The sequence below is a fragment of the Lissotriton vulgaris genome, unplaced genomic scaffold (assembly GCF_964263255.1).
Source record: "Lissotriton vulgaris unplaced genomic scaffold, aLisVul1.2 SCAFFOLD_916, whole genome shotgun sequence".
Classification (NCBI taxonomy): domain Eukaryota; kingdom Metazoa; phylum Chordata; class Amphibia; order Caudata; family Salamandridae; genus Lissotriton; species Lissotriton vulgaris.
Genome location: NW_028244302.1, coordinates 425,965 through 446,248, shown reverse-complemented (window position 1 = coordinate 446,248; position 20,284 = coordinate 425,965).

Sequence of the window (20,284 nt, the reverse complement as noted above, 5' to 3'; positions counted from 1 at the left end):
TGGGATGACAGGAGGGCTGCCAAATTCATAGTGAGGCCCAGAGTGTTTTCCAGCATATTTATTACCTCTGTTGACCAGTTAGCAAAAGTGTTTTTATAAAAATTGATAAGCAACAAATCATACAGAAGGAGAAATGCAAAACATGACCTTTGCAGAGCAATTCACTGTAATAACACGAGAGCATGCAATTTTAGTTGAAACAAGAATAACCAGGCCCCCTTTGTGCCTACTCACTGCAGATGGAGTAGTTGGGTGGCATAGGAATGATAACCATCAATGTAAAAGTCCTCTGTGGCCCATGTCTCTTGTCAACACATGATATCATACTTATTTATAAAGTCCAGCCATTCTGGGTTTGACAATTTTATTTGGATGCCTGCTAAATTCCAAGAAAGCAAATTAAAATCTTTCCCATTAGTAATAATATGCTTTTCAAATGGCAAAGATTGAGATTTAACCCTTTCAAGGGTAATGGCTAAACCCTAGTTGAAGTATCTACCTTCAGGAATTTTGGAGATGCAAAAACATTTTCTGTTTGTAGTCATTCATCATCCAGGATGGAATCATGAGGAGCTGTCTATTCACTAGCTCAAAATTAAAGCCCAGAAGAGGAGTGGGCATATCTGGATTTTTTTTTTTTTTTACTTTATGCCACACATTCCTCAGAAGATTGTTTGGGTACTTTATCCACCTAACCCACCCTTCTGGATGTAAGAATTACTTTAGTTAGGGCACTGTGCCACCCCACATTTTTTCCTATCCAATGAGCACTTTTATGGATGAAGTCTAGGGCATTTTGTATCTGGGTGGGGGTTAATGGGGGACCTGATATCAGTACTTTGACATAAAGAGTACAATCTGGAACAGGTTGTGAGTGCTATTATTTCTTTGTTCACATTTTGAACATTATTGACTGGTTGGCGAACCATGGAATTTCTCCTTTCCCTTTCCACTCCTATTGCAGTGGCAGTTGAATGAATAGGCAGTGCGGGAGTTGGCGGTTCACGAGGGCTACTCATATGAATCATAGAATAGATGATAGTGGTTGGTTTTCTACTCTTGGGTCGCTTAGAGCACATAGGTTATGCTGGTGAGAGTGCAATGAAATCACATAGTTTATCCTGGAAGGGTGCGGAGGTTATCACTATATACAAGAAAGGTGATAGAGAGGACCCTGCCAACTACAGACCAATAAGTTTAATCAACACCATTCAAAAGGTCGTTGGCAGGATCATCATAAACCGAATTGAGATGTGGCTAACAGATGATGGCATTCTGACTAACTTCCAGGCGGGGTTTAGGCGAAATGTTGGTGCAATAGACCAGGTATTCCGGTTTTGTGCAGTCTATTGGAAGTCAGTGTCTATTTCCAAGGGTAGCCTGTACCTGGCTTTCATAGACCTGAAAACAGCATTTGATGTCATCCCACATGCTAAACTTTGGGAGGTTCTATTAGATATGGGTTTCCCTAGTTATTTGTTGCAATTTGTCATCAAGCTCCATGAAGATAATTATGCAAGGTAAAACCTTGTCCCAGTCCTGAGGCGGAAGCCGGGAGCTGGAGGTACTCTGCTTTTTTAAAATATTGTTCTGATGATTGGACTAAAGCAGCCATTTAGCCCCCCCCCTTCCCTCCCTGTGCTCTGGTCCCAGGTTTCACAGCGCCAAGATGCTCCCTTCGGAGCGAACGTCTGCGCTCTAGAAATACCCATCCATCCAAAAAAAATCCAAGGATTCGGTGGGGGAGTCAGGGTCAATTGACAGGGAGGGTACCTGTCAATAGAGGGGTGCAGCAGGGATGTGTGATGGCTCCGACATTGTTCTCCCTCTTTATAAATGGGGTGGTGGACCATTTGCGGGAGGACCCTGCGGATGCCCCTGTCCTTGCCGGAGAGAAAACCCCCACACTCCTCTTTGCGGACGATACCCTCCTGATGTCTAAGACCCCTAAGGGTCTCCAAAAATTGCTAGACCGCTTCAGCATCTTTTGTAAAGATCGTGGGATAACGGTTAACACCACGAAAATGAAGCTGATGGTATTATCCGCTAAAAGGAATCTTAAGAAAGTTCATCTTTCCTTGAATGGGACCTCCTTAGAGGTGGTGGACTAATTTGACTATCTTGGGGTCAGGCTTTGTAATAACATGAGATGGGACTCCCATTTATCCAAAATGGTCCTAAATCTTAAAAGGGTCTCTGGAGCCATATTAAAGAATCAGCGTCTCTCTATCAGTAGACCAGTAGCCCCTGTCTTGGCAGTTTATGATGGGAAAGCTTTAGCCTCTGCAGTTTATGGCTCTGAACTGTGGGGTGTCGAGAATAGCAAGGCGTTGGCAACTGCAGAGAATAAGTTCTTGAGAGACATAGTTTCCCTTCCTCCCTCGACCCCCTTGAAACCACTATTCCTTGATATGGGCAAAAGATCAATTTCAGAAATAGTTCAACTCCGCCCTTTGCTATTCTGGGTGCACCTTAGAAGGACCCCTGAATTAGCAAAATATGCTCTAGTGCTGGACGAGTTAATTATTTTGAATGTATCCGGCAAAATAAGGTGGCTTAATAATCTAAAGAAGCTGATGGAATCTGTAGGTCTGGCTGAGTCTTGGGCCTCACAGTCCCCTCCCACTAAACAAATTGTTAAAAAATTATACTGGGATTGGACAGAGGCCAAGGACCTTAACATTACAAGCTGGGGACCTTTGACAAATAACTTCCTTGATCATAAACCTTCTAGAGAGTTGGAACCATTCCTGGACTTCATCCAGACTCCTCGAGATAGAACTCTGTTCCTGAAACTAAGATACGGTACCCTCCCTGTTAACATTTTTATGGAAGGGTGGAAGCTCAGGAGGGTTCATGACCTAAACTGTCCAGGTTGCCCATGTCTGGAAGAATCCCTTGGCCACTTTTTGTTTGCATGTAATGCCTATAAGCAGGTCAGAGCAAAATGGTTGAAACCTGTGTGTAGGGAGCTGGGTGTTAGGGATCATAGATCAGCTCTGCGTATTATTTTAACCAACACTACCTCTATGTACATAGTTTGCGGGGTCGCTAAATATCTGGCCAGTTCTTGGTCTATTCGGTCTAGGCTGCTATCTAATGTCTGATCAGATTCACTTTTAAGAATGTATCTTTTTTTTAAAATCTCTGTAGACTCTTCTCCACTTTTTAAATTGTTTGTAGTGATGATTTTTTAAATGGAATTGTAGTAATACTTGGTAAATTGTTTAATGTACTTTTATGTCTGTACTTTTATGATATATGTTATTGAATAAAGTATTACAACAACATCGTTTATTACCTCCTCTAGCACACTCAAAAAACGATGGAACACTTTATATAAGATTTGGATGTTTTTTTATCAACTATGGTAAAAAGTATTTTGCTGTACTCTCTGGCAGGCAAGTCAGCCTCCTCTGTTTGTGTTGCCACCAAGCAATGTATTTGTGCAAAGTTGCTAGGCATTGCTCTGACATAGTGTGGAGGCAGGCCTTCTTTCTTTTTTCTTTTAAGGGGTTGTGTGTGTACTGCTGTGTGCCAGCTGCCCATAGGATAACTCAGAAGGCCAGGTAGTTTGGTGTCAATTTGTTGGCCTGTATTTAAACTACTTAATGTGTTGGGATCCCTCCGGGCCTGTCATAATAGATCCTTTGTTGACCATTTGCAACAGTACCAGTAGATGTTGCATTTAGGTCAGTAGTTGGGATAAAAACAGAAGACAGGGTTTGTTCATGAGGAGTAGTTAGAGAATTCAGAGAGAGCCGCTTACCACTATCTATTCTCTTCTCTTTGAGCCAGATCTCAGATGTGATAGCCCCCATTACTGTGGAAAAATGATTTGTAATTGTAGTTAATATGGAAGGAGTTAAATATTTGTCCCCCTTTGATGAATTTGCCTTTCTCTTGCCCAGGACAGTTATAACATTGAATGATTAAGGGCCTGACTTGGGGTTTGATGGTAGACAAGGTCCAAGGCTAAACACAAAAAGAGAAAATCAAAGCGTTGGACCAAGAAAAGGAGGCAAACTGAACCTAGTCCAGCTATGGATGGGTGCAGACAAGCCCGATCTTGGCCCTGTATTCACCCGGGCACATGCCTGTACAAAACCTGCAAGCGTCACATTCCACAGGAGTCCTACGATAATTATGTGGCATCGTGCTGAAAGCCCTTGCCTCCATTGAACTAGTGCGACTAGACCTGGTGGTCCAAAGAACTCAAAGGGCAGGCCACAGTTCAAGTGGCATCACATGCTGTGGGAGTCCCATGATGATCATGAGGCTGCGTGGTGAAAACCCTGCCTCATGGGATCTCGTGCGACTAGTCCAGGTAGTACGAAGAAACCGGGGACAGTTAAAGTGGCTTCCTGTGCCGCAGGAGCCCCACAATGATTTTGCGGTTGTGTGTTGAATTTTCCCGCCTCGTGGGAACTAGTGCAGCTTGTCCTGGTGGTCCAAAGAACTTGCATGGCAGGCCACAGTTCAAATGTCATCCCTTCACATCTTTACTCATATCTGCGCATGGGGCATGGAAGATGCAAGGTTAGGCAAGGTTAGGCTTGTGAGGCAGGCATCCTCTTTGTTTTAGGAAACGGCCTACAGGAGTCCATTACTGACTTACACACAGTTGATTGCTCACTTTAAAGTCACTGTGCACCACTCATACAACAGGTCAAATTGCCGCATCCTCCTTGATTCTTGATCTGTGCTATGCACACTGGTCCACTTAATTTTATTTACCCTAAATACAAAAATAAAACCGTTTTTTCAGGTTTATTTTCTTTTTTACATAGCAGACATTTTTATTGTGGTATTGATTTTTTTTAATCTGAGTAGAGTGCATCGTTAAATTAATGGGTGCTATCTGGAGGAGCATCACCCACTGCCCCTTTTAATGTCAGAGAAATGTCCTTTATCCATGGTTGTGCATTCTGGAGCATTATAATGTTTGAGTATGAAACTTTAATTCATTTTAATCATCATCAGCCTCTTCACATTTTGTTTGAGGAGTGACAAGTCATATTGATTGTGGCAATTGGCCCAGCTGTGCTGAAAACGTGTTCCAAATATAGACTGATTACAGGATATGCCTGATACTTTATTACCAGCTTCCCACAGAGCTGGCACAGCAACAGTGGAAACATTGATGAGATTTGGAACCTTCTATTTTAAACACAGAGTCTTCACATATTCCATAAACCCTTCTCTTTCCAACAAAGAAAAAGGCTGGAGGTCAACCGCTAACATTTTGTCCAGCTTCCCATTGTCTAAATTGACATTGTTGGGGGTTCGGTGGCACAGCATCACCTTGCATAAACTTGACAGTGAGTTGCTGTGACTGTTTTAAAGACACCTCCACAAGTGACCTACTGCTAGCTGGTATGATGCTTGGATGCTATGGAAGTTATGTTTTCCTTCTTTTCCTTGTGCCATCCTGAGGTTGCTGTGGGTGATCATTGTACACTATAAGCACTATAACCAACAGTCACAGGGCTGCTTTGTATGATGACATCTTCTTCTACTTTGCCACCATCTCCCTTGATCAGATTAATTTCTTCTCCTCTCTCACCAGCAGCTATCTTTCTGGGATGGTTTTCCTACATGATAACACGTTGATTTTTCAAATTGGCCAGTTGGCCCCCAGTCCCATAATGTCACCTGGATTTTCACAAAACACTGGTATTTGGCAAACTGAGCATTCAACAATGTGCTCCTTTCTTAGAGAGCCTGTGGTTGAAGAACCAGTTGAGGTGGAACAAGGCAGTTGTGCCCTTCTTTACGGTGGCCTGTTACTGAGGTGGGGGTGGTGGTGGTGGTGGTGGTTGCTGCAGGTTTTTGGGTGTCTGAAAAGATGAAACCAGTTAGTGTTGGTGACTCTACAAGGCTCAGAACATGGTTGATGAGAGGTGATCATCAATACATAAAAAGGGGTCCCCTGAAAATGGATAATGTTCCTAGGACAGGGCAATAGTATTTCAGCAATAAACAATTCCTAGGCAACTATTCAGTTTGACAATAGCCAAATCAAGCAAAAAAATGATTAAAAATGAACACAAGTGTACTGAAAATCGATGATAACAAATTAATTAAACATGAATATTAAATTTATTATACACAGTATACATATACATTATTTCAATGCCACAATAAATTATCATAAAAAATGATATCAACATATATAATAAAACAATCAATTACATAAAACATTAGAAAAATACAATACATTCATAGTATTAAAATCGGATATCAGTAAAAAATTGCTGTAGCACAATTGTTAAAAAAGATTTAGATCTGTATAGTGGTTCTAATGTTGATTTCTACACGCATTTCGGCGTCTTGCACGCCTTCTTCAGGAAAAGCCACTGGATAATCCTAATAAGGAAACGAGAAAACATCATTTCATATATTCCAGTACACTATGAGTTAAGCTGTTCATTTTAAACTAAACGTGCGAGGGAAAACTATTTGGTGTTAGCTCAAGAAGAATAAGATTGAGCAATCAAGAATAGCGAAAAAAGCCACACCCTAGATAGTGATTTCAGAGAAGTGAACGAAAAAAGAAGGAGAGGAGGGCCCACAATACCAAGTGTTTTCACAAATGCCTTAATGTGAGTTGCTTTAAAGTTAGACATGCTAAACTATTTCTGTGAATTAAAAAATAATAATCTCACCTAAGGGTATTGAGCATGAGGACAGAGTCAGGGTAGAATATGGATCGAATGGTACAGGCACTTCCTAGACGAATTAATGCGCCAAGGAACTGGAGAAAGATGAGAGGTGATCTGCACTTGGTTTTTAGGAAATATCCCGTTCCTTTGTTTCTCGTGGCAGGTCTTGTCAGGATCCCAGTCATGTCAGCATCATCAGAAGGAGGGCTTGAAGAAGATGGGGGTGAGCATTTTTTTTTTTTTTGCAGGAGTTTGTATTAATGATGTGTCCAATAGAAGAGCAGTCACAACAAAATCTTGCCTGCATCAAGCTCTTTTTCCTGCTCTGCTACTAACTCTGGAAGACCATGTGCAACAGGCTATGGTTCCTGTTGATTTTTCTTGCAGAAGATTCGATTTCCTGCCAGGACATATATATTTCAAACTCACTGCTCTCAGCCATTACTACAGTCACTGCAGCTCTGAAAGACATTGTCTTCGATTTTTGTGGTGGTGGAAGTTGTTGATCAAGGGGTGATCTTGCTTCGGTCCTACTCCTGCAAATAAGAGGGTGCAGTGAGTATGCTGTATTTCCAGAAAAAGAATGAGAACTTGATGCCAGTAGTGTCAACAAACTTCTTCTCCTTGTTGGCCACTTTCTTGGCAGCAACCTCCTTCTTTGGGGCACCTTCTTTACTTCCTGTATGGGTCAGCAGCAGAAGCAGAAGTCCATACCAAAGTGGGTTTTGGACCCCAGTAAGCTGAGAAAAAGACTCTCTCTGCATCAGTCAGTACCCTCTTGTGCACCTATAGCCAGAGGGGGCTCCTCCGTTAAGGGGGAGGAGCATCACCCCACTGCTCTCTGAGCAGTGTAAAAATAAAAGATAAAATGATAATAACACAATGTTATTATCATTTTATTTTTCAGTACAGAGCCAGGGCGGGGCAGGGCTGTGCTATCCTGATGGAAATTAGCAGCTAGTTGGGAGGAGTGGTGGGCACCATAAGTGCACATGACCGTTTGGCCAGCCGACTTAGGACAGCCAAACCATCATGCACACCTAGCTTTTCTCCCCCAGCTGGGTTGCACAGCCAGGTGGAGAACAGCCCCAGCCTCCCAGGCACTGTCTGCCTGGCAAACCAGGTTGCTCAGACCAAGCATGCCACTGCTCTCTTGCTGGTAATAGTATTACCAGAATGACAGCAGCATTGTGATTGGCTTAGGGCAGTCTGGGAGCCTGTGTGTTGCCAGAAGTCAGGAGCAGATGAGGACGGGGGAGAGGTGGTGTCCATACACAGGTAAGTGAGCTTTATTTTTTTTTGTCTTTTCAAAACCTTCCACCCCGCTGCCCACCACTTCTGGTCTGTAGCAGCCTCCATAGCTTGCAGGCAATTAAAATAAGCAAGAGAGTGGGACTTGGCATTTCTTGTCTATCCAGTATGTCTAATAATCACCATCATCATCATAAAATTATTACAAAAATGTATGAAATTAATAAAAACAATAGTTGATGTCCCACCAGGACACATGGAGCCTCTATGGGAAGGAAGGGGGCAAAGAAATGTAATTAAATAAAAAAAAAACTATAGTTGGGTTCCCTCCAGGGCCCATGGAGTCCCTGTGGGAGGCAATTGAAGTCAGTCAATTCAATTCAAAAGGTGCTTTATTCGGTTTGTAAAGAAATACAACCATATAGCAACATACACATAAAAGGAAATTTAACACAATACTAAATTAAGCTATCACAAAAACAATCTTACACAGTAGCGCTCATAGTAGAAACATTTAACAGTATCAATAGTGCATAGTCATTAGGTCATTCAAGTTTGGCTAAGATTTTAACAATCCTGCGACCTATAATTATGTGCAAATATGCAATTTAAAGTGCTAAATATTGTCTCTATATTAGTATATGTGCAAATTGGCAATTCTAAAGTGCATATGCAATTAGCAGCACCTAGACTGTCTATTAATTAAAAACAATGATAAATGAAACAAAGTGCAAGTGATAAGCCAATCCTACGATAAATCTAATACAGTAACAGCAATTAGTCCAACAAACATATGTGTGCAAAATACAAATACATAATTCAGCAGCATCAATTTAAAGTGCATAGTACATTTAGCAGCTGAAGAAATTCATATAATAATTGATTTTCTTGCAGAGATACATTTTAAAATATAAGTAGCCACATAAAAGCATACATCTGGGGACTCTAGGTTAAACACTAGTGTCATTGCTGTTTGTAGATGATGCGTATTGTATTTTAAAAAGATGGGTTTCAAATAATATTTCCTTAAAAAAGTATAAAAAGTACAAGTCAACATAAAGTGACACGTGCTCTGTTTTGATTTGCCATCACACGGGCATACACAAGTTCCAGGTTTTTTAGGCACAGGGAAAGCCACAAGGTGATGCACAATTCCTAGGCGGAGGCGGGTTAAAACAAATCGATGGGAGGGAATACTAACTATTACAAAATAAGATTGGAAGCCTACATTAATATTATATTGTTGGTAAAGATTGAATGTACTCTGTTTGGTATATTTTTCCATCCTAGTCTCTTCTGTAAATTTCATAAACGAAACCTTCAGCTCCCGCTTTGATAAAATAGGGTCCATTATTAGTTCATTATAAATGTCCAGTCCATATAATGTTTTATACCAATGATGTATATGCTTCAGCCAGGGGATGTTTGATCGGCGATCAAGTTTGATACAATCTGTTATTACGTCCTGCGTAAACTTGGTTTCCTCCTTTGCCCATATTGAGCGCCATAAGGATAGAGGACGAAGGGCAATTAGGTCATTGATATAGTACATATCAAGTTCCTTATGTATTAGCTCCGTTGAAGCCATGACTGGAGCACTAATTAATCTTTTTAAAAACACATTCTCCCTCACCTGGATAGATTTGGCACACTGTACATCATACCCCCATACTCCAGCTCCATATATAGCTGAGGAAATGCATCTAGCATTATAAAGGGTTAGCATTTCACGAATTCTGCGATCCCCTAGTTTAGCGGCAAATCTAAATATACAGTTTGTATTCTGGGCCATTTTGAAAAGGACACTGTTTTGTTCATTAATCCATTTCCCATTTCCCGAAAAGGTGATGCCTAAATAGCAGAAACTATTAACAGGTTCTAGTTTCTCTCCTTCTAAAAAAAAGGGTTTGTGTTTTCTAGGTTTCTTACCACAAACCATGGTAACCGTTTTCCCTTTATTAATTTTCAAATTCCTACTCTTAATAAAAATATGGAATTGATCAATTAGTTGTTGCAGTCCATTATGTGTCCTAGAGAGGAGGACCGCGTCGTCCGCATATAAGAGGACTGGGACGGGGTTACCATTTATAGTTGGAGCATCTGCATTAATCAATTTCAGAAATGTATCCACATGGTTAATAAAAAGTGAAAATAGTAAAGGGGCAAGTACGCATCCTTGACGGATGCCTCGCTTAACTTCAAAGAAAGGGGTACACTCTCCATCTATTCCAAACCTTACTTTGCTTGATAAATTACTATACAAGCGAGCTAGCAGATGGATAATTTCAGTGGGGGCGCCCATTGCTAGTAGTATGGGCCAGAGCAGTGCGTGTTCCACCAGATCGAACGCGGAACTCAAGTCGGCAAAGCATAAATAAAGATTACCAGATTTAGCTTTGGTATACTTGCCAACTATGAGTTCCAGGTTCACGCACTGCTTGAAGTCAGTCTAAAACCAAATAAATGATTATAAAAATACCTGCTATCCCTCCAGGGCCCATTGAGTCCCTATCAGAGGCATGGGAGGGGGCAGGTAAAAATTGTTATTGTAAATCTGTTGTGTCTTTCCAGGGTCCAGGCGGCCTAATTGAAGAAAGGGGGTCAGGCATAAATGAAATACATTCCTTGAAAATAACAGCTTTATACTACAGGCTACTGGAATCAGCAGCAAGTACAAACAGATATATATCAGGAAATATATATTAAGAAAAAAGTAACAACAATGATATGAGCTTCTAATTTTAATAAACGTAGGAAATGGCTTTTCAAAGTGAAGTTAAATATTTACTTATCAAAAACATACTGACTTCACATAATTGTGGTCCCTCACAAGACAGTCAGCAAAGGTGATACATAAAACAAAGACAAAATGGTCACCACACAAATTGGCTCCAGAAAATGGTTACTCGCTCACCCCATCGGCAGCAAAGAAAGAGGCATGGTGAATAAAGAGAATATGGGGGCCCTACCCTGACTGGAATCATTCTTCCTTCCCCTCCTCCAACCAAAACTTGCATGATTGCCAATAATAAAATGCACAAATATACATCTAAAATTTCACTTGGCCTATCTCTGGGCCTTAGTAGATCACCAGAGAGCAACAGCGATAATGTAAAAGGAAATTCAGCAAAGAAAAAAAATATATAACTGTACAGAAAAATGCAAACTGTGAAAAAGGGTTATAGTAAACTTTAAAGTACCCTAATGTCACAATTACAATAGCACAAGGCAAAAGTTACCCCAGCAAAGTAAGTATAAATGTCAAAGAAAAACAATTAACCATCTCACATGAATACTAACAGACACACGAAAAATGTTGAGGAAGCACATGGGGAAGATCAAATTAAAGTTTCTATTTACAAGGGTCTGGACGCCAGAAGCCACCTCAAACCTAGATACCAACAAGCACAAGCAGACAATTAAATTACCTAAAGTCTGCATGCAAAGAAGCCCACCTACAAGCCCCTAAATAATCAAAGTAATCTCTATTACAGAAGAACTGAGACTGTGAAAATATATTGAAAGCCATCCAAGGGCTACAGTAGAATAAGTCCCAAAAAAGTAAAATATAATGTTATTACCTTTGGGCCTCCACCAGCTGCGAATGACCATTGCCCCTTAATGTCACATTGGCCTGTCTGCTCCCTCCCTTACTTGAACTCCAGTCTGTCAGCTACAAATAAAACAAGCATTGGAAATGCAATAGGTCTCGGATTTATTTGAGTTAGAGCTAATGGCATTGTAAATGGCAATGTCTTTTAGCCATGTGTTATTGAGTGTATGCATGTGGTGTGTAGTGGAATTATTTGGGTTGGATTGGAATTGTAGCAATAGTTGCATGCTGCGCTTTAGATGAATATGTTTAAAAGTAAAGTGCACCATACTGCGATTGCTACAATAGTTAATTGTGGATGCGTTAACAATTGATGTGTGCACTGATCGCTGGTGGTGTGTGTGCCTGGTGGAAGCGTGCACTGCTGGCTGGAGGTGTGTGTGCCTGGTGGAAGCGTGCACTGACGGCTGGTGTTGTGTGTGCCTGGTGAAAGCGTGCACTGACGGCTGGTGGTGTGTGTCCCTGGTGAAAGCGTGCACTAAAATCTGGTGGTGTGTGCCTAGTGGAAGCCTGCACAGACGACTTATGGTGTCTGTGTCTGGTGAAAGTTTGCACTGATGGTGTGGTTGTGTGTGTGTGTGCTTGCGTGTGTGGTTGCATGTGTGGTTCTGTGTGGTGGTGAGTGTGTGTAAGTTTGCACTGAATGTGTGGTGGTGAGTGTGTAGTGGTGAGTGTGTGGGGTCTTATGTGTGGGGTCTTATGTGTGGGGTCTTATGTGTGTGGTCTTATGTGTGTGTGTGTGTGTGTGGTGGACTTAGTTCGAGTTTTCGTACCCTGCACACTCACACACTGTTCACCCTACACTCTCACCCAATGTTCATCCTGCACATTCACACACTGTTCACCCTACACACTCACACACTGCTCACCCTACACACTCACACACTGTTCACCCTACACACACACACTGCTCACCCTACACACACACACTGCTTACCCTAAACACACACTGTTCACCCTACACACACATTGCTCACACTACACACATACACTGCTCACCCTACACACACACACTGCTCACCCTACACACACACTTTCACACTGCTCACCCTACACACACACACTGCTCACCCTACACACACACACACTGCTCACCCTACACACACACACTGTTCACAGCACACTCTCACACTGCTCACCCTACACACACTGCTCACCCTGCACACTCACACACTGCTCACCCTGCACACTCACACACTGCTCACTCTACACACTCACACACTGCTCACCCTACACACTCACAATGCTCACCCTACACACTCACAATGTTCACCCTACACACTCACACAATGTTAACCCTGCACGCTCACACACTGCTCACCCTACATACTCACAAACTGTTCACCCTGCATGCTCACACACTGCTCAGCCTGCACGCTCACACACTGTTCACCCTGCACGCTCACACACTGCTCACCCTATGTAATGCGAAAAGACCTAGCTCTGCCCGTTGGCCTGTGTTGTAAACGTACAGTAGGTTGTGAGTAGTTGCGCTTGATTGGTTGGGGCAGCCCCTTCTTGCTGCTTCCCTCACAGAGGGCCGGCTGCCTCCATGAAGCTCCCAAAATATGTGTTCAGCTGTTCTTTGTTTTAGCTCCTGTGTGTCAGTGCACCGTGTAAGCGCACTAGCATACCCTGCTCTCTCTGCACTCACTCTCACTCTGCACTCACAGTCACTCTTGCACTCACTCGGCACTCACTGTCATTCTTGCACTCACAGACACTCTGCACTCACAGTCACTCTCGCACTCACTCTGCACTCACACTGCACTCACAGTCACTCTCGCACTCACTCTGCACTCACTCTGCACTCACTCTGCACTCACTCTGCACTCACTCTGCACTCACAGTCACTCTCGCACTCAGTCTGCACTCACATTCACTCTCGCACTCACTCTGCACTCAGTCACTCTCGCACTCACTCTGCACTTACTCTGCACTCACAGTCACTCTGGCACTCACTCTGCACTCACAGTCACTCTGCACTTACTCTGCACTCACAGTCACTCTGGCATTCACTCTTCACTCACTCTGCACTCACAGTCACTCTGGCACTCACTCTGCACTCACTGTCACTCTGCACTCACTGTCAATCTGCACTCACTCTGACCTCACTGTCGCTCTGCACTCACTGTCACTCTGGCACTCACTCTGCACTCACTGTCACTCTGGCACTCAGTCCCTCTCACACTCACTCTGCACTCACTCTGCACTCACAGTCACTGTTGCACTCACTCTGCACTCACTGTCTCTCTCGCACTCACTCTGCACTCACTGTCACTCTCACACTCACTCTGCACTCACTGTCACTCTTGCACTCACTCTGCACTAAGTCACTCTCACACTCACTCTGCACTGAGTCACTCTCGCACTCACTCTGCACTCACTCTGCACTCACAGTCACCCTCGCACTCACTCTGCACTAACAGTCACTCTCGCACTCACTCTGCACTCACTGTCACTCTGGACTCACTTTCACTCTGGCACTCACTCTGCACTCACTGGCACTCACTCTGCACTCACTCACCCTCGCACTCACTCTGCACTCACAGTCACTCTCGCACTCACTCTGCACTGTCACTCTGGACTCACTGTCACTCTGGTACTCACTCTGCACTCACTGGCACTCACTCTGCACTCAGTCACTCTCGCATTCACTCTGCACTCATTCTGCACTCACTGTCACTCTCGCACTCACTCTGCACTCACTGTCACTCTCGCACTCACTCTGCACTCACTGTCACTCTCGCACTCAGCACACAGAGCCCCGCTACAGGTACCAGCAGTCTCCCACGGTTAGTGATGCTTCTCTGCATTGAGCGTGATATTGTGCTCACTCACTCTGCATACATACCTCAGGCAGCTCACAAACTTCCAAATGAATCACTCATCAAAATATGTGTTTTCAAGCACTGGGACTTCTTACACACAGAAACAGGCTGAACACACACCAGCATGAGGCAGGGCGACACGTTATCACACCGTTCGCACAGGGGCAACCCACAGAGAAAGGCACCCCCCCAAACAGAGAGCACATTCACGGCATAGAGGGGCAGCAATGGCGGCGAGAGAGGTGCACTCCCAGGTACACAACAAGAGAGACAGCACCACGGTTTAATAGACCTGGAGGAAATGAACCTTCTGTGTGTGTGTATGTACTTGTGTGCGTATGTTTTAGGGAGAGAGGTGGGGTCCCTCTTACATAAATTGGGGTGACTGCAGGTAGAAAGGCCGGTAGGATGGACTTGAGCCGGTCACGTCATGAACGTCAGGCTCTTCCCATGGGTAGCGCCTGACATGTGACAGACTCTAGCCGACACCAGCCTCCCCAGTAGATCACGTTCAGCCAGGGTACCCCCAAAAGACCCTATTGGACTGTTCAGTCTGCTAATGCCTGCTGCTTTTGTGCTGTTCGCCCCCTGAGCCCAGCCCTCGGGCACTGTCTGTCTCTGGCCCGCTCTGTGAACCCTGCTGATCTCTCGCCTGCTTGCTTTTGCCGTCTGTCTCCCATCCAGTGGCCCTCTCACCCTTCACTGTAACACGCCGTATAGGTCACCCCTATCAGAACAGGACCCCTCCGAAGAAGAAGCCTTCACCTGGCTGCAGATCTGCGGGCTGGAGAAGTGCTTCCACCGGCAGAAGTACCTGGCCTCAGCCGAGAGGGCGGCGCTCGCCAAGACCCTCAAAATTACTGACGCGCAGGTCAGAACCGCAGGACAAAGTGGAGGTAAGGGCAGCACGGCGGGACGGGAGAGGGGTGGAGGTGAGAGGACTGTGTGCATGCATTGTACCAGGGCCCTGGTATCACTGCACACGATGCACATTCCACACCGTGTTCATGTTTCTGTGAGTAATCCATGCCAGGATATTTGCTAACCATGGGAACAAGAGGGCGTTACAGCAGAAGGGACCCAAGGGAACATGTCACTCTTAATTTCAATTGGAGACACAGTTTTATTTTATTTGGGTGGGGGGGGCTCTTAAATACTCACATAAACCTGCTTACAGCTGTGCGTATGTGTGTGAGATGTATATGTATATGAAGGCGAGTTTCTCGTTGCTAAATTTCACCTTTTGGCGGTGCTTGGAAATTGTTGTGGGGCGATTCTCTCAAATTAGAAGGTGAGCAGGAAGGGGCTTCCAGATGTGCCACAGCTCCTCGTCGGTGTGATTTGGGGGGGGGGCTGCATTGTTTATGGTCTGGGTACAAACAATGAAAGCGTCTTGCTGCAGCACGGGTGCCACACTGATGGATTGTATGAGACTCCAGCGGGTTCAAATGCGTTCTGCTATTTTAGCAGACACACCACATGTGCATTGTAAGCCTTACATTCGAGCCCTAGGCTCATTCGAGTACATCACATACAGTTAGCAGTGAGACTGCATATTCAGAGAGTATTACTGAAATTAAAATATTGTCTCGAGATAGCCTTAGATGTACCGAGGGCCCCGGAAAAGAAGGGGGGGAGTAGAGAGCTGCAAGCGATGGGGAAAGCGTAGACACAGACAAGAGGCGCTGACAGGGAGAGCTCCGTGAAATGGATTTTAAAAAAAAGAAACGTGCGCCCAGCATCTGTCTTCAATTGCTGCGGGCCCTGACAGCCACAATAATTGACAAAATATGCCCTGCTGCGCGTGTCTGCACGGAATATGCTCTAGGCGGAGCAACTCTAACGCCTATGGCCTATTGCGTGCTCTCTTGTAAAAGCACACGCATGCGAGGACCAATTGCCATGCAGCTGGCAACAAAAACCAGCAAAAATCACAAGCTTTCAGGAATTCGGTAGGTACAATTTTCGAAGCCCTCAGAAAAGGACTCTTAAGCCACGCCCACTTCGTGGGACGTAGGCCGAGCCCTAAAAATACACAACGGTACAAAAAATAGTGGTGCCTCCCAGCCCAAGAATTTTTCAAAGAACTTCACTAAACAACGTGTTTGTTTTTTCCCAAAACAATGGAGTCCAGCTTCCAAGAGTGGATGATGCAAGGCACAGGGAGGGTAATGCTTTCCCCCAAAAAATCTAAATACACAATGGACAAGGGATGGATAAAAACACAAGGAGAAGCCTTTAGAACATGAAGTAGAAGTTGATATTGGAAGTACACTAGCCTCACACTCTCTACGGAACTTCCCAATTGTATCCCGCAAAAATCATTAAAAAAATAGACGCATTTCATATTCAAAATGTACTTACATGTATCAAAATAGCCGGACCCAAATGTCAATGCAAATTTACTTTTCAGGTTATTTTGTATTGATCCCAAAAATAGCAAATGCTGCTCACTTTCAGGTCGATTGGGTGATTGCCACGCCTGCGTTGTTCCCATGCTTACCCTGTACTTTTTTCTCCAACCAGACATCTCGATTACACAAGGCAGCATAATGTTGTAATCTACAGGCATTACACATAATTTTTGCAAAGCGAAATTCCAGTGATTATGCCGAATTTCGCTGGCTTATAAATTACGCCTGTGGGGGCGTGGTCTCGGTGCCGAAGGAAATGGCCGTTGGTCCGGGTAGCTTCACAGGAACGTAGTCGCGACGGGAGGCTTCCAAGTGTTCCCAACAACTACGCGGTCTTCAAATCCGCTTATTCTAAAACCGGAACGCCTGCTGTCTACATTGGTGTCTCCGTTGCCAAGGGAGGTGAGCGATGACATGCTTTTCTCAGTTTTTTCGGCACAGACTGATTACGTCTGAGCCGCGACCGCCATTTTGCGCCTTCTGCCCCTCTGACAAACGTTGAATACTGCTTTCCTCACGCTACTTTTTAATTATGGCCTGTATATTTCCACAACGTTATATTTTTGGATTCTTTTGTCCTCAGTGAAATCTGGCCACAATGAACTGTTATTGCTGGCAAATTCTCTCCATTTTACAGTCCAGAGTTCTACTTTACCGCCATTTTGATGTGGGTTTTACCTCACCAGCTCAAAGCATATTTCTCTCTGTGTCTTCCAATGTGGCCAACATTCTCTCTTTGACAAAAGTGCATACATAGGGGCCGATTAGGATGGAGGATTTTCCGCCTCCTCCGGGCCGGCGGAAGCCACCTCCGGCCCGGAGGAGGCGGAAAATCCATTGCGGGCTCACCAAAGACCCACCTCCACATTACGATGGCTGGTGGGTCTTGGTTTCTGTCCGCTGCTTTTCCGCCGCGGTCGGATTACAACCGCGGCGGAAAAGCTCTCATTTGGCTGGCAGTGTCTATCAGACACCGCCGGCCAAATTAGGAAGCATTTGAAAACATGCTTTTCCGCGGCGGTTTTTCCGCCGTGGAAAAGCATGTGTACTTTTGATTTTGGGGGCCCGTTGCGGGCCCCCAGGGTGTTGGTGGGTGGGGGGTGCACATGGGGGGTACCTATGGTACCCCCCAGCATTTACATGCACAATGCGGCAGGCACCACGCGGTGCCTGCCGCTTTGTGCATGTAAATGTTACACATGCACTTTTAACATTGCGGCGGGTGCTGCTTCAAGCAGCACCCGCCGCAATGTTAAATATCCAGGATGTGACCGCCAGGGTGGCGGTCACATCCTAATCGCACATGAGGGAACGCCGCAGCCCATGCGGACGTTCCCTCATACTCTGGGGTCGCGGACGGACTCAAGTCCGTCCGCGATCCTAATCGACCCCATAGTGTTTTTGCACGAGTACTTTCAAGGATAAAGACTGCTTTTAAGGAATTTACACGCTTTGCTCTCTTTATCAAATCTGCTCCTTCGCTAGCCTGTCTATTTTGAAGTCCTGTGGTACTGTTACTACAGTTTTGGATCAGTCCTTCTCCTACACTGAATTACTTGGTTTCCTTTTAATGAGCTGGAATTATTAGTCATAAAGTTTATTGCTGCACCATCTTTTCACGCACTCGGAATACTTACTTTGGCTTTTGAATCTTGTTGCGTTTTCATATTTTCCTTAACCACGCCACAATCAAAGTTCTTCTCAACAAGTTAATGCTGCCAACATGTCCTTAGAGGATGTTAATCCCTTCAGTGTCTTGCAAAAAAATCTGGAAGATGCAGCTAATGACTCTCCTTCCATAAAATGTTCCTCTCTTCATACTTCTCGTTCAAACATAAAAAACACTTCTAAATTACCTTCTGCGTCCGCTTCTACTACAGGGAAATGAGTTAAAACAAATCCCCCTTCTCCTACTAATGCAGCCTCTTCTATTTCTATGGAGCTTCTACTAGAAGAAATTTGTTCACTCAAACCCTACATGGAGGTAATTCGTTCACTCAAACCCTACATGGCAGATACAAATGCTCGCCTTCAAAGTCTTGAGGTCAATTGGTCGCATACAGAGCAAAAAGTTGATCACCTTGAAAAAAACATCTCTTCAGTTCAAGTTCTTACTGATCAAGTTCCTAGTATGCACAGAGAAATTCAAAACCTCAAGCAACAAGTGGAAAATTTAGAAAATCGAAATAGACGCAACAACCTGCACATTTGAGGGGTCGAATTCTATATCCTTTTTTCAATCATTTTTGCCTACACTTCTCGGTCTTCCAAATTCTCCGTCTTTGAACATCCAACGAGCACATTGTCTGGGTCCACCCTCTCGCACCTCTACTTCCTCATTTTCTACAGTTAAACCCAGAGGTGTTATTTTGTACTGTTTGGAGTAAACTGCTCTACTCAAGGTTCTTCATGCTGCCAAGCAAAAAGGAAAAGGTACTTGGAATGGTTCCAACCTCTTCTTTGCACAGGATTACGCCAAAAGTACTGCAGATCGTCACAATACATTTTTGGATATGAGACCTGCTCTTCGCTCCTTGAATGCTCGCTATGGCTTATTCCACCCATGCCTTGTTAGAGTGACCTACAGCAACAACACAACGAATTATGAAGACCCTGTTATGCTTCAGCAATTTCTAGACTCATGTACAAATGAATCGATGGAAATTCCTCAACCATAAATACTGCGTATAAATTCTCTTTATATTAGAGGGCTGATACGTTATGTTGTCCTCTCTGTATTTCTCCCCCTTTCGTATTTTGTATTTTGTATTTTGCACCTTGTTTTCTTTACTTTCTTTCTCGTATTGTATTATTATCTTTTTGTGATATCAATTTGTTAATATTATCTCTTTTGGTTTTTCCAGTTTCGGTTTTGTGACTCATTGATATGTTTGTTCTTCATGTTCACTAGCAGGTCGTTCTCCCTGCGCGTCCCTGTGATCTCTTTGGTTCGGTGTGCTACTTTCCTTATGTGGTTTCGCCACCCCCAGTCTCAGTGTTGTCTTGTGGTATGTGTTTTTGATGTTTCTTTTCCATATCAAATGTTATTCTTGATTTTCCTTTTTGTTCTATGTTTCCTTCTTTTTCTATGGTTTTCTCCCCTGTTCTTTCCTTTCCTCTTTCACTGTCTCTTTATTTCTACTTTCTGCATTACTCTTTTTACCTTTCCACCGTTTCACCTTTTCTTATTTCTCTACTTAATCCTAAATCTACTTTCCTTTCTTTTCTTCTTTATTTTCTCTTCTCTAGGTAATAGGATTCTGCAATGTTATATTGTTTGTATACCAGCTGTTACCATCTTATTTGATAGAAACTCTTCAATTGTTTTTATAAGAAGTTTGCATGTTCTTATTTATAATATAAACCTGGATTCTTCTACAGTTTACATTCTTATAACTAGTATATATGTTCTGTCTCATAGATACTATTTCAATGATTATTTTTATAAAAACTGTGCATTTTTGTTTTCATGATTCTCGTTTAGAGTCTTAACTTGGAATGTTAAAGGAG